General features: G+C 45.7%; 1 protein-coding gene across 1 annotated transcript in view; it reads left to right on the forward strand.

The window, feature by feature from the left end:
- The window catches only part of LOC132400059 (V-set and transmembrane domain-containing protein 2-like protein), a 196,578-nt gene that overhangs the window by 151,878 nt on the left and 30,557 nt on the right, over positions 1-14,143 (forward strand). The window lies entirely within an intron of this gene.

The following is a 14,143-nucleotide window of genomic DNA, read 5'->3' on the forward strand; positions in this document are numbered from 1 at the left end:
CCACCATAGGAAACCTATCCACATCCACTCTATCAAGGCCTTTCAATATACAATAGGTTTCAATGAGGTCATCTCTCAGTCTTCTGAGTTCCAGTGCATAGAGGCCCAGAGCCATCAAACGCTCTTCATATGACAAGCCTTTTAATCCCGGCATCATTTTGATAAACCTCCTTTGAAGTCTCTCCAGTGTCAGAACATCCTTTCTAAGATAAGGGCCCAAACCTGCTCACAATACTCCAAGTGAGGCTTTACCAGTGCTTCATAAAGCCTCAACATTACATCCATACTTTTATATCCTAGTCTTCTCCAAATGAATACTAACATCATATTTGCCATCCTCACCACTGACTCAACATGCAAATTAACCTTTAGGGAATCCTATACAAGGACACACAAATCCCTTTGCATCTCAGATTTTTATGTTTTCTCTCTATTTAGAGAATAGTCAACCCCTTCATTTCTTCTACCAAACTGTATGAACATACACTTCCTGACATTGTATTCCATCTGCCAGTTCTTTGCCCATTCTCCTAATCTAAGTCCTTCTGTAGCCTCCCAGCTTCCTCAACACTACCTGCCCCTCCACCTGTCTTCATATCATCTACACGACATCAACCGATTCTCCTTTGTCTGTCCTGGTTGTTTTTACTTAAATTAATTCCAACAGATTTGTCAGGCAAAATTTTCCCTTGAGGAAACCATGCTGACTAAAGCCTATTTTATCATGGGCCTCCAAGTACCCTGAAATTTCATTCTTAATCATTGACTCTAACATATTCAATGTTGGCCAGCTCCTCTCTCATGCTTCTGTAATTTCCTTTACTCCACTGCAATACTGATACATCTGGCTTTAGATTCTCCCTCTCAAATTGCAGAATTTATTCCAAAATATTATGATCACTGGCTGCTAAGGTGTCCTTTACCTTAAGGTCCCTAATCAAATCCAGTACAGTACTCAACACCCACCCCAGAATAGCCAATCCCCCTAGTCGGCTCCACCACAAGCTGTTCCAAAAAGCCATCCCATAGGCATTCTACAAATTCTCTCTCTCAGAATCCAAAATCAATTGGATTTTCCCAATCTACCCTCATATTGAAATCCACTTTGGCTATCATAACATTGCTTTTTCGACATGCATTTTCTATCTCCTATTGTAATTTGCAGCCCGTACCCTCGCTACTGTTTAAAGCCCTGTATATAACTCCCATCATGGTCTTTTCACTCTTGCAGTTCCTTAACTCTGCCCACAATGACTCTACATCTTCTATGTCACCTCTTTCTAAGGAATTGATTTCATTTTTACCAACAAAGCTGCACCACATTGTTTGCCTCCCTGCCCGTCTTTTTGATACATTTTGTATCCTTGTATGTTAAGCTCCCAACAATAATCTTCTTTCAGCCATGACTTTTGATGCCCTTAGTGTCATACCTGCCAATCCCTATCTGTGCTACAAGATCATCTGCATCGTCTTCATGGTGTATTCACTTGCCTTTTTGATTTTGTCCCCTTGTTACATTGCAACTCATTCCACTGACAGCAGATTTGCCCTATCATCTGCCTGTCCTTCCTGACCGTCTCACTACACACTGCCTCTGCTTGTGTACCAACTGCCATCCTCAACACTATCACTTGGCTCCCATCCCTCTGCCAAATCAGCTTAAACACCCCTTGACAGTTCTAGCAAACCTGCCTGCAAAGATAATGGTCCTATTTGGGTTCTGGTGCAATCAGTACAGTACTTTCCACAGAAGAGATCCCAATGGTCCAGAAATCTGAAACCCTGCCCCCTGCAGCAGTTTCTCAGCCATGCAGTCATCTGCCCATTTCTTTCCCCTCTTCTGACAATCACCCAGGTAGCAGCCTCCTGCAACTACCTCCCCGTAGCTCTTACCTATCAGCTCCTCAGTTTCTCACACGAACTGAAGTTCATCGTGTTGGTTCCTTAACATGTTCTCTGACATGCTGCACCTCATTCACATGTGGTTATCTGGGAGGCTGGAAGTCTCCCAGGATTCCCACAACCCAGACCCTGGAGCCATCCTCAATGTACTATCTATGTAGTAACAGGGGAAGAATGAAGAAGAAGTAACTTACCTTGCCCATGCCTGTTCTCACCCAAGCCTGATGAGCCAAAACCTGGCCACTCCAACACTGCTGCACTCACACAATGGGCTCTCCACTTGTTTATTCTTTTTTGCCCTTGCTAATGAATTCTGATTTGATTGGGTTGCCAAAGAAATGGCAAAAGCCTGGAAGTGCTCCTTTTCAAAATCTCACTCATGGACCTGTGAGTTACCTTCTCTCTCATTCCTGATTTGATAGAGCTGCCAGAACTACACCAAAAGCCCATGAATGCCTCTTTCTCAAATCTCACTCACAGAGTAGCCTCCTCTCTTATTCCTACTTACTGATACAGTAGGATGCAGTCTTGACCTCACAATATTAAAGGTTTCAAAGGTACATTTAATGTCGGAGAAGTGTATACAATATACATTCTGAAATGCTTTTTCTTCGTAACCATCCACAAAAACAGAGGAGTGCCCCTAAATGTTAGAACCCCAAAGACCCCCCAGCTCCCCTCTCCCACATGTAAGCAGCAGCAAAGCAATGATCCCCCTCCTCCATCAGCAAAAATAGCATCGGTGCCCCCCCCCCCCCCCCACCGAGCACTCAGTCAAGCAGCAAAGCATCAATAAAGACAGACTTGCAGTGACCCAGAGACTACTCTTTCACCCGGTCATTCGACATTCCACAGGCTTTCTCTCTCCCTAATAAGGGAAAAAGAGGTGTCTCCGTTTCATAGTGAGAGGGGAGTCATGACAACTCTCTGATTTACGATGTTAGAAGTCTGTTGAATCGCTTTTTCCAAGCCCTGTGCCCAGAGAACTCGGGTTTCTGGGCATACAGCCAGCAGCCAGCTCACGGCTTTCAATCTTCCATCTCCAATGACACACCGAATTCCTGCAGAGGCACCAATCTTCGGTTCACCCGTCTCCAGAACCATGAGATCACGAAATTCCAAAGGCAAGCTAATCTCCTAGGCTGTATCCTTGGCATATTGAATAATAGCCAGTCGTGAAACCCTGAGGGCAGGTCCCATTCCCGCAAAAAACCAAAGTCAGCGTGTAACTCCAGCTCAGGGTCTTCAAAAGAACCCTGAAAGGGGAAAATAGAGATATTAAAGAGAGAAATTGAGCTGTTTCCAAAGATGCAAGCACAGGAGTTCCCGTTAGGAGCCATTGTCTCTCCTAAGCTCCTCCTCCTTGTTAATATTGTTATGATCTTGCACCTTATTGCCTAGCTACACTTCTTTTCTGCATTCTATTATTGTTTTACCTTGTACTATTTCAATGCACTGTGTAATGACCTGATCTGTATGAACAGTTTGCAAGACAAATTTTTCACTGTATCTCAGTATATACGACAATAATAAACACATCCCAGTTCCACTTCCAATTCAGTAGGGTTCAATGTGACTCCTCTTCCCCATTCTTCTAAACTCCAGCAAGTACAGGCCCAGAGCTATCAAACACTCCTCATACATTAACCCTTTCAACTTTGGGATTTTTCTCATAAACTTCAATGATATCTCTCTAGAATCCTGTCTTCCCAGCCTTCCTGTCCCTTATAGAGGTCTGAGCATGTAATTTACAACAAGGCAGGTGAATAGGATCCCATAACCAATTAATGCTGCAAACACGAGGAAATCTGCAGATGCTGGAAATTCAATACACACAAAATGCTGGTGGAATGCAGCAGGCCAGGCAGCATCTATAGGAAGAAGTACAGTAAACGTTTCAGGCCAAGACACTTTGTCAGGACTCTGGTCTTGGCCTGAAACGTCGACTGTACTTCTTCCTTTAGATGCTGCCTGGCCTGCTGCATTCCAGCAATTAATGCTGTTCAGATTTGTGTACCCGACCTACTACAAATGCTAACACGAGGAAATCTGCAGATGCTGGAAATTCAAACAACACACACAAAATGCTGGTGGAACACAGCAGGCCAGGAGGCATCTATAGGGAGAAGCACTGTCAACGTTTCAGGCCAAGACCCTTCATCAGGACTAACTGAATGGAAAGATAATAAGAGGGGGGAGGGGGAAATGCGAAATGATAGGAGAAGATCGGAGGGGGTGGGATGAAGCTAAGAGCTGGAAAGGTGATTGGCGAAAGTGATACAGAGCTGGAGAAGGGAAAGGATCATGGGACGGGAGAAAGAAAGGAAGAGGGGGAAGCAGACAAACAACTAAATATGTCAGGGATGGGGTAAGAAGGGGAGGAGAGGCATTAACGGAAGTTAGAGAAGTCAATGTTCATGCCATCAGGTTGGAGGCTACCCAGCTGGTATATAAGGTGTTGTTCCTCCAACCTGAGTTTGGATTCATTTTGACAATAGAGGAGGCCATGGATAGACATATCAGAATGGGAATGGGACGTGGAATTCAAATGTGTGGCCACTGGGTGATCCTGTTTTCTCTGACGGACCGAGCGTAGGTGTTCAGTGAAACGGTCTCCCAGTCTGCATCGGGTCTCACCAATATATAAAAGGCCACACCGGGAACACCGGACGCAGTATACCAATATATATATATTGGTATTATATACCAGCTGGGTAGCCTCCAACCTGAAGGGATGAACATAGATTTCTCTAACTTCCGTTAGTGCCCCTCCTCCCATTCTTACCCCATCCCAGACATATTTAGTTGTTTGCCTGTTCTTCATCTCCTTCTGGTGCTTCTCCACCCCCCCCCCCCCCCGCCCTGCTTTCTTTCTCCCAAGGTCTCCCATCCCATGATCCTTTCCCTTCTCCAGCACTGTATCACTTTTGCCAATCACCAGCTCTTAGCTTCATCCCACCCCCTCCGGTCTTCTCCTATCATTTCACATTTCCCCCTCCCCCCACTACTTTCAAATCACTTACTATCTTTCCTTTCAGTTAGTCCTGACGAAGGGTCTCGGCCTGAAACGTCGACAATGCTTTGCCTTACAGATGCTGCCTGGCCTGCTGTGTTCCACCAGCATTTTGTGTGTTTTGTTTCTACAAATTCTATCAATATTCCTACTATTACAACAATCCACTGAAGCTAGTTCACTCACAGATCCCCAACATAGCTGATTGTTACTGTATGCCATTGTTTTTCAAATAGCCGGTCTGTATTGAACAAACTTTTTTGAGTTTGACTGACAAGTTAAGTTAACCATAGAACCATAGAACACTACAGCACAGTACAGGCCCTTCAGCCCTCCATGTTGTGCTGACCCATATAATCCTTAAAAAAAAGTACTAAACCCACACTACCCCATAACCCTCTATTTTTCTTTCATCCATGTGCCTGTCTGAGAGGCTCTTAAATACCCCTAATGCTTTAGCTTCCACCACCATCCCTGGCAAGTCATTCCAGGCACTCACAACCCTCTGTGTAAAAAAATTACCCCTGATGTCTCCCCTAAACTTCCCTCCCAAAATTTTGTACATATGCCCTCTGGTGTTTGCTATTGGTGCCCTGGGAAACAGGTACTGACTATCCACACTATCTATGCCTCTCATAATCTTGTAGACCTCTATCAAGTCCCTTTTCATTCTTCTACGCTCCAAAGAGAAAAGTCCCAGCTCTGCTAACCTTGCTTCATATGACTTGTTCTCCAAACCAGACAACATCCTGGTAAAATTCAGTTACTTCTTAATGCAGTCCCGATATTTATGCTTCCCGCCTTTTATGATCATGAATTGTAATTTATGATCCATTCATTAGGACTCACTTTTTCCAGATACAGCACACAATAATGCAATCTAAAGTTCTGTCAAAGAACAGCACAGTACAGGCCCTTCAGCCCATGATGTTGTGCCAACCTTTTAACCTACTCAAAGATCATTCTAACCCTTCCTTCCCACATAGGCCTCTATTTTTCTATTATCCATGCGCCTGTCTAAGAGTTTCCTCGATGACCCCGATGTATCTGCCTCTACCACCACACATGGCAGCGCATACCGTGCACCCACCACTCTCTGTTTGAAGAACTTGCCAGTGACATCCCCCCCTGACAATCGTTTTAAAATTATGCCCCCCTGGTATTAGCCATGTCTACACTGGGAAAATGTCTCTGGCTATCCACTCAATCTATGCCTTTTATTATCCTGTACACCTCTCCTTGGAGTTTCCACAGCTGTAATTCATATTTACTTCAATGAGAAGCATTGATCGTGTGGAAAGTCAGAGGCTTTTCCCCAGGGCTGAAATGGCCAGCACTAGAGGGCACAGGTTTAAGGTGCTTGGAAGGAGGTACAGAGGAGATGTCAAGGGTAAGTTTTTTACGCAGAGAGTGGTGAGAGTGTGGAATGGGCTGCCGGTGACAGTGGTGGAGATGGATATAATAGGGTCTTTTAAGAGACTCCTGGATAGGTACATGGAGCTTAGAAAAATGGTGGGCTATGGGTAAGCCTAGGTAGTTCTAAGGTAGGGACATGTTTGGCACAGCTTTGTGGGCTGAAGGGCCTGTATTGTGCTGTAGGTTTTCTATGCTCTAGACAGTTTTTCTTATACTGTTGGACTATTTATCATCCAGAAGGAAACAATACAGTTCCCAAACTGAATACCACACCCTTCGGTTGCCACAACAGAACCTTCAAGGTGCCAATGCTCAGCCCCTTCCAACTGCTACTGTCAACCCCCCCGCCCCAGCTAGGAGTGCCACCTCCCCTGCCATCCAGCCCTCCCTAGTTTCCTCCATTCACGCTGAGGTGGCAGAGCAAGCAAACAAAGTGTATAAAATATGTCAGTCTTAGACATCCTGTAAAAGAGAATTTTGCAGCAATGATCTCTCAAAGTCAATTAGCTTCAAAGAATTGCCTGTCGGTGTATTCTTCTAAAACTTGAAGAATGCCTGGCCGAGACTGCTCTTTATTACAGATAAAAGAGAAAATGCTTGAAACGTTCCGTAGTCAGGCTGCATACATTTCAGATCTAGTACGCTTCATCAAAACATTAATTGATTCCTGATATTTCCGGCACTTTCTGTTTTGTTTCAGATTTTTGGAATTTGATTTTCAGTGTCTTCTTAGTCCTTGCAGAGCATCAAGTTGCTGTTCCTCACGTAAAACCTGATGGCTGGCCATCCATTTAAACATTGTGCTGCTGGACCCTACCTGCATACCTTTGCCAAAGAGGTTTGCCTCTAGGCAAATTTCCAAGTGTTTTGAGTTAACTTTTCTTTTGGCTAAATCATGATTCAGAAGTTGAGTGAGATGGGCCGTTACTCTTTGGAGCGAAAGAGGATGAGCGGTGACTTGATATAAGTGTATAAGACAAAAAGAGGCATAGTGGACAATTAGAATTATTTTCTCTGGCTAATATCGGGGGGGGCATAACTTTAAGACGATTAGAGGAAAGTATGGAGGGATGTCAGAGTTTTGTTTTTACACAGAGTGGTAGGTGTGTGGAATGCACTGCTAGGGGTGGTGGTAAAGGCAGATACATTATGGTCATTTAAGAAAGTCACATGGATGAGAGAAAAATGGAGGGCTGTGTAGGAGGAAATAGACTGATCTTAGAGTAGGTTAAAAATTCAGCACAACATTGTGGGCTGAAGGGACTGTAAATGTTATATATTTAGAAATACAACATGGAATAGACCCTTTTAGCTGAATGAGCTTGGTTGGTTGTGGTAGTCCTTCGGATTCGAAGAAGACACGCTGTTGTGCAGTTCATCTGTGGACATGGAGGTGCTCTGCAGTCTCAGTCTGGAAACACAGAGTCTAGCACAATGGGGGCACTGGACGTCCATTGCTGTAATAATTGTGGCTGCTGTTCTGTGACATTGCTCATGGTTTTCCATCAATTTTTGGCAGCGCCTGTCTTCAAAACTGGTGTAGGCTTCATAGCACAGGGCTCACCAGCGGGTTCTGTCAGCTTCTAGTTCCCTTGGCTGGATGTCACAGTAGCATAGGGTTTCCTTCACAGCATCTTTGTAGCGCTTATGTGGATGACCTTGAGGTCTCTTTCCGGTCTCTAGTTCACCATAGAGCAGTTGGCAATGCATGCAGTGGTCGTCCATTCTGATGATGTGTCCCACCCATCACATCTGGGCTCTGATGATCAGGGACTCAATGCTGGTGGACTTTGTGTGATCCAAGACCTCCAGGTTGGAGACACAGTCTTGCCAACGAATGCTCAGGATGGAGCGGAGGGCGCATTAAAATTTCTCCAGTTGTTTGATGTGTCGTCGGTACAGAGTCCAGGTCTCACATCCATATAGGAGAGAAGGGATGACCACAGCTCTGTAGACTTCCAGCTTTGTGGAGGTGTGGACATTGCGTTGATTGAGCACTCTGGTATGCTGCCTCCCCAGAGCCTGGCTGGCCTTGCTGATCCTGGAGTCAATTTCTTTGTCCAAAGACCCATCACTCGAGATGACGCTTCCCAAGTATTTGAAGCTGTTTACATTTGTCAGCTGGGTGTCATCAACAGTGATTTTTGTTCTATGGAGTTAGTGTTTGTACTTCAGTCTTGTTCAGGCTGATAGTCAGGGCAAAGGGCATAGCAGCATCTGAGAATTTGTTCAGTATCAACTGTAGATCACTGTGCACCAGGAGTGCACAGTAATCAGCAAAGGGGGTTTCTTGAATGACTGTATGGAGGCACTTCGTTCGTGCGTTCAAGCGGTGAAGGTCAAAGAGAGAGCCGTCCAATCGGTACCTGATGCACACTCCCTCCTTCAGACCTTGGACAGTACGTGACAACATGCAAGTGATGAACAGATTGAACAGGACTGGGGCTAGTACACAGCCCTGCTTCACCCCATTGGAAATGGCAAATGCAGCTGACACATCACCACTGCAAAGGACCTGTCCTGTCATTCCATCCTGGAGCAGCTGAATCATCTTTATGAATTTTCTCGGGCATCTGTAACTTCTCAGGATGATCCAGAGAGCCTCCCTGTTTACAGTGTCCAATGCCTTTGTCAGGTTAATGAAGACAGAGTAAAGAGGCTTGTTCTGCTCAATGTACTTCTCCTGGACTTGCCTCATGGCAAATATCATGTCTACTGCACTTCATTCTGGCCGAAAGCCACATTGCGCTTCCGGGACGTTCCTTTCCAAGACAGTGACAAGTCTGTTCAGGAGAACGTGGGCAAAATTCTTGCCTGCGATGGAGATACCCCTGTAGTTTCTGCAGTCTGATTTGCTTCCCTTGTTTTTGTAGAGAGCCACGATGAGGGCATCGCGGAAGTTGTCAGGCCTGTAAGGCATTTGGGCCAATTGCTTTGTAGATCTCAGCAGAAATGCCATCCGGCTCTGTTGCTTTATTTGAGTTCATCTGCGAGATCACTTTCTTGATCTCCGCAGTAGAGGGCGGCAGGTGGAGGTCATCCAGGACTGTCTGCTGAGGGATCTGCTGTAAGACATCAGGATCAGCTGTGGACAGCCTATTGAGTAGGTTGGAAAAGTGTTCATCCCAGCAGTTTTTCAGTCCTTCCTGGTCTTCAATCAGGCTCGACCTGTCAGATGACAGCAAGGGGGAGCATCCTGATTTAGAAGGACCATAAACTGACTTTATGGTGCTGAAGAACTGTCTGGTGGCATGCATGTCTGCATAGCGTTCCACCTGTTCAGCCTTTCTCTGCCACCACTCGTCCTGCATTTCTCGCAGTTCCGCCTGTACTTTAGACTGCAGGTGTTTAAACCTGTCTTTCTTTGAGACAGATAATGGGTCATTCTGCCAGTCTGCATAGGCCTTGTTCTTGGCCTGAAAGGCTGCTGAAGTGTTCTCATAGTTTTCATCAAACCAGTCTTGATGCACTCGTGTTTTCAGTCCGACTACAGTTGTTGCAGTCTGAGTGATAACATCGTTGAACTGTGTCCACTTTTCAGAACAGGCTCCCACAAGCGGTGAATTGCCGGAATTGTTTTCATTAAGTATATCTTGAAAACGTTGTGCTTGACCTGGGTCTTGCAGTTTGCTGATGTTGAGTGACACTCTGACAGTCTGTGGTTGCTTACGATGCAAAGGGGCTGTGTGCAGGTTGAGGACCGACCGAAGCAGCCTGTGATCTGTCCAACACTCAGCACCTCGCTTGGCCTGGGTGATGGTGACGTCTTGACAGTCATGCTGGCGTACGATGGCATTGTCGAGTAGGTGCCAATGTTTGGACCTGGGATGCATCCAGGTGGTTTTGTACTTGTTGGCAAGTCTGAGCATCGTGTCAGTGATGCATGGGTTGTGCTCGGCACACTTGCTCAGAAGCAGCAGGCCGTTACTGTTTAGTTTTCCCACCCCATGTCTCCTAGTTGTCACTGTCTGTCCCCAACTTAGCATTGAAGTCGCTCAAGATGACGAGTTTGTCACTGGTGGGGGTTATCCGAATAGTCTGGTCCAGGTCCTCATAGAAACTTTCCTTGTCTTCGTCTGGACTCACGAGGGTCGAAGCATAGATACTGACCATGGTGATATAAGCAACACACACAAAATGCTGGCGGAACACAGCAGGCCAGGCAGCATCTATAGGAAAAAGTACAGTTGATGTTTCGTGTCAAGACCGTTCGTCAGGACTAACTGAAAAAAAGAGATAGTAAGAGATTTGAAAATGAAAGAGGGAGGGGGAGACCCAAAATGATAGGAGAAGACAGGAGGGGGAGAGATGAAACTAAGAGCTGGGAAGTGGATTGGCAAAAAGGATACAAGGCTGGAGAAGGGGGAGTATCAGAGGACAGAAGGACTTGGAAGAAAGAAAGGGGGAGGGGAGCACCAGAGGAAGATGGAGAACAGGCAAGGAGTGATTGTGAGAGGGAGAGAGAGAAAAAATTATTAAAAATTAAAAATTAGGGACGGGGTAAGAAGGGGAGGAGGGGCATTAACGGAAGTTAGATAAATCAATGTTCATGCCATCAGGTTGGAGGCTACCCAGACGGAATATAAGGTTTGCCTGGCCTGCTGCGTTCCACCAGCATTTTGTGTGTGGTGCTTGAATTTCCAGCAGATTTTGACAATGGTGATATACCAGGACTTGCTGAGAGGAATGTGGAACTTCATGATACATTCATTTATTCCAGTGGGTAGAGTAGGGACGTTCTTCAGCAAGAGCAGTTTTAATTGCAATCCACTCCGTGGATCCTGTCATCAGTCTGTGGTTTTCCTTTCCAAAGGAACCACTCACTGCTTCCTGTAATGAATCCTTGTCTGCAAGCCTGGTCTCACTGAGTGCAGCAATGTCAATGCAATAACAGCGAAGTTCGGCCGCTATGAGTGCTGTTCATCTTTCAGGCCTTGCCACCTTGTCCCTATCCAGCAAGGTGCAGGCATTCCAGGCTCCAAAGATGAGTTTTCTCTGACTTGTTTTTCTTGATGCATGTTGACCACTAAGGAGATGATCTGCCAGCCGCAGTTAGCTAGCCAGATGTTGTGGTGGGGCAGGCAATGTTTAGGGTACCTTTTCTAACCCCCTCCCTCATGCGAGGGTGGGCAGTGCTGTCCTGCCCAGTCGCCCTGGATGCTGCCGGATATCTCTGCTGCCCCGGGTTCAGAGACGAACAAGGCGGCCTATGTGCAGATTTGTGACTACAACCGCCAGTGATCATGTTCACTTGCTGCCTCGCCACTCCCCCATCGCCGCAGGGCTTGACAAGCTGAGTTTAGACCGCACAACAGAAACCTGTGTGTGATGGAGTTTTAAGTGGAACAGCCATTCCACAGGGGCAATCCACTCTCTCGACAGAGGAGACCTTGATCCAGTGGCACGGACAAACGTTACGGCTGGAGACTTCTCCTGCTGCAGTGGATGACCAGGACGTCTAAGTGTCTTGTCGTGCTCTTAGCACTGCACAACGCTTACTGGCCTGCCTTCTTGACCGTTGGACCATTAGTCGGTCTCCTCTGCTCAATCTGCCAGGGTCAGACTTCACACGCTGGGATAGACAGATCCTCTACCTCACTGAGGGTCGAAGGCCCTTGGCTACCCTCTGCCGAGACAGGTTACTGGGGTGTGGCCGTTGCGCATGTTATAGCCACTTGGAGCCACAGGTGAGAGCTGAACACCCGATGGAGACCAAAGGTGGACGAGCTGCCCTGAAAAGGGCACGGCCAGCACCCCCCCTCACCAGGGGTGCTATCCCTCCCTAGACACCCCATACACCTGTGCGACATGCACAGCAACCCACCTCTGTATTTAACACTATACTAATCATAGGATAATTTACAATGACCAATTAGCCTACTAATAGGTTCAGAGACGAACAACGGGTCCAAAGGCGGCCTATGTGCAGATTTGTGTCTTAGAACTGTGGCAGGAAGCCAGAGCACCTGGAGGAACCCCACATGGTTCATAGGAAGAACACACAAGCATCTGATGGCGGGAATTGAACTCTGAACTCTGTCGTCCAAGCTGTAGTAGTGTTGCATGACTGCAGCGCCCATTGTTCTATGTTCTAAGTTTGGCGGTGGCTTTGTCCCTCAAATATGAGAAACTTAACTGCAGGGTTAATGGAAGTGGAGACTACAACCCGGCAAAATAAATTAGACCTTAAATCTGATCAGTCACACTGTGGTCTGCATTGCATTACTCCCCTCTAGTGGCTATTGGTTGTATTATAGCGTTAAAATGCAGAACCTGAGAAATATCCAGCAAGCAGGTTACTCAGCCGATGACCCCGGTCTACCATCCAACAAGATCACTGATGATATTTTACCAGAGTCACAAATCATCCAAACGAAGAGAAACCAGTAACGTGTGTGATTTTAAAATTAATATGTCTCAGAATTAAATCCTTGATACTGTGCTTATTGAAAAAGTTTCTAATTAATTTTTCACACGACATGCTGTTTGTTAATAAAGTGGGCAGTAAAATACACCACAGTATAATTTCAGTGATTTCAATTAGTTGAAGGTGTGACAAAAATTCACTTATGATTTTTTAATCAATTGAAATGTCAAAGGCATTATGAAGCTTGTGAATTACATATTATTTATCAATCTGTTTTGCCAGTGAATTTCCCTTTACAGGTTGAGGGGGGACTTGATAGGGGTATTTAAAATTATGAGGGGGATAGATAGAATTGACATGGATAGACTTTTTCCATTGAGAGTAGGGGAGATTCAAACAAAGGGACATAAGTTGAGAGTGGGGGCAAAAGTTTAAGGGTAACATGAGGGGGAATTTCTTTACTCAGAGAGTGGTAGCTGTATGGAACAAGCTTCCAATAGAAGTGGTAAAGGCAGGTTTGGTATTGACATTTAAAGTAAAATTGGATAGGTATATGGACAGGAAAGGAATGGAGGGTTATGGGCTGAGTGCGGGCCAGTGGGACTAGGTAAGAGTAAGCGTTCAGCACAGACTAGAAGGGCCGAGATGGCCTGTTTCTGTGCTGTAATTGTTATATGGTTATATATTCAGTGGGCACTTTATTAGGTACCTCCTGTAACTAAAAATGGTCACTAAGTGTATGTTCATGGTCTCCTGCTGCTGTAGCCCATCCACTTCAATGATCGATGCATTGTACGTTCAGGGATACTGTTCTGCACACCACTGTTGTAACACATGAGTTACTGTCGCCTTCCTGTCAACTTGAACCAGTCTGGCCATTCTCCTCTGACCTCTCTCATTAACAAGGCATTTTCACCCACTGAACTGCCACTCACTAAGTATTCTCACATCTCGCGCCATTCTCCGCGAGTCTAGGACCAGAAGGCAAAGCCTCAGAAATGGAGGACTTTCACTCAGAATTGAGATGAGGAGGCAGGCCTTTAGCCAGCGGGTGGTGAATCTGTGTGATTATATGAGATACTGTGTCCATTCTCCTCTGACCTCTCTCATTAACAAGGCATTTTCACCCACTGAACTGCCACTCAACGGATTTTTTTTTTGGTTTATTGCACCAGTCTCGGTAAACTCTAAAGACTGGTGTGTGTGAAATTTCCAGAAGATCAGCAGTTTCTGAGATACTCAAACTGCCCTATCTAGCACCAACAATCATTTAACGGTTGAAGCCACAGGTCAAATTTCTATCCCATTCTGATGTTGGGCCTGGACAACAACTGAACCTCTTGATCATGTCTACATGTTTTAATGCTTTGAATTGCTGCCACATGACTGGCTGATTAAATATTTACATTATCAAACAGGCATACAGCTGTACCTAATGAGGCCAT

The sequence above is a fragment of the Hypanus sabinus genome, chromosome 9, assembly GCF_030144855.1.
Source record: "Hypanus sabinus isolate sHypSab1 chromosome 9, sHypSab1.hap1, whole genome shotgun sequence".
Taxonomy (NCBI): Eukaryota; Metazoa; Chordata; class Chondrichthyes; order Myliobatiformes; family Dasyatidae; genus Hypanus; species Hypanus sabinus.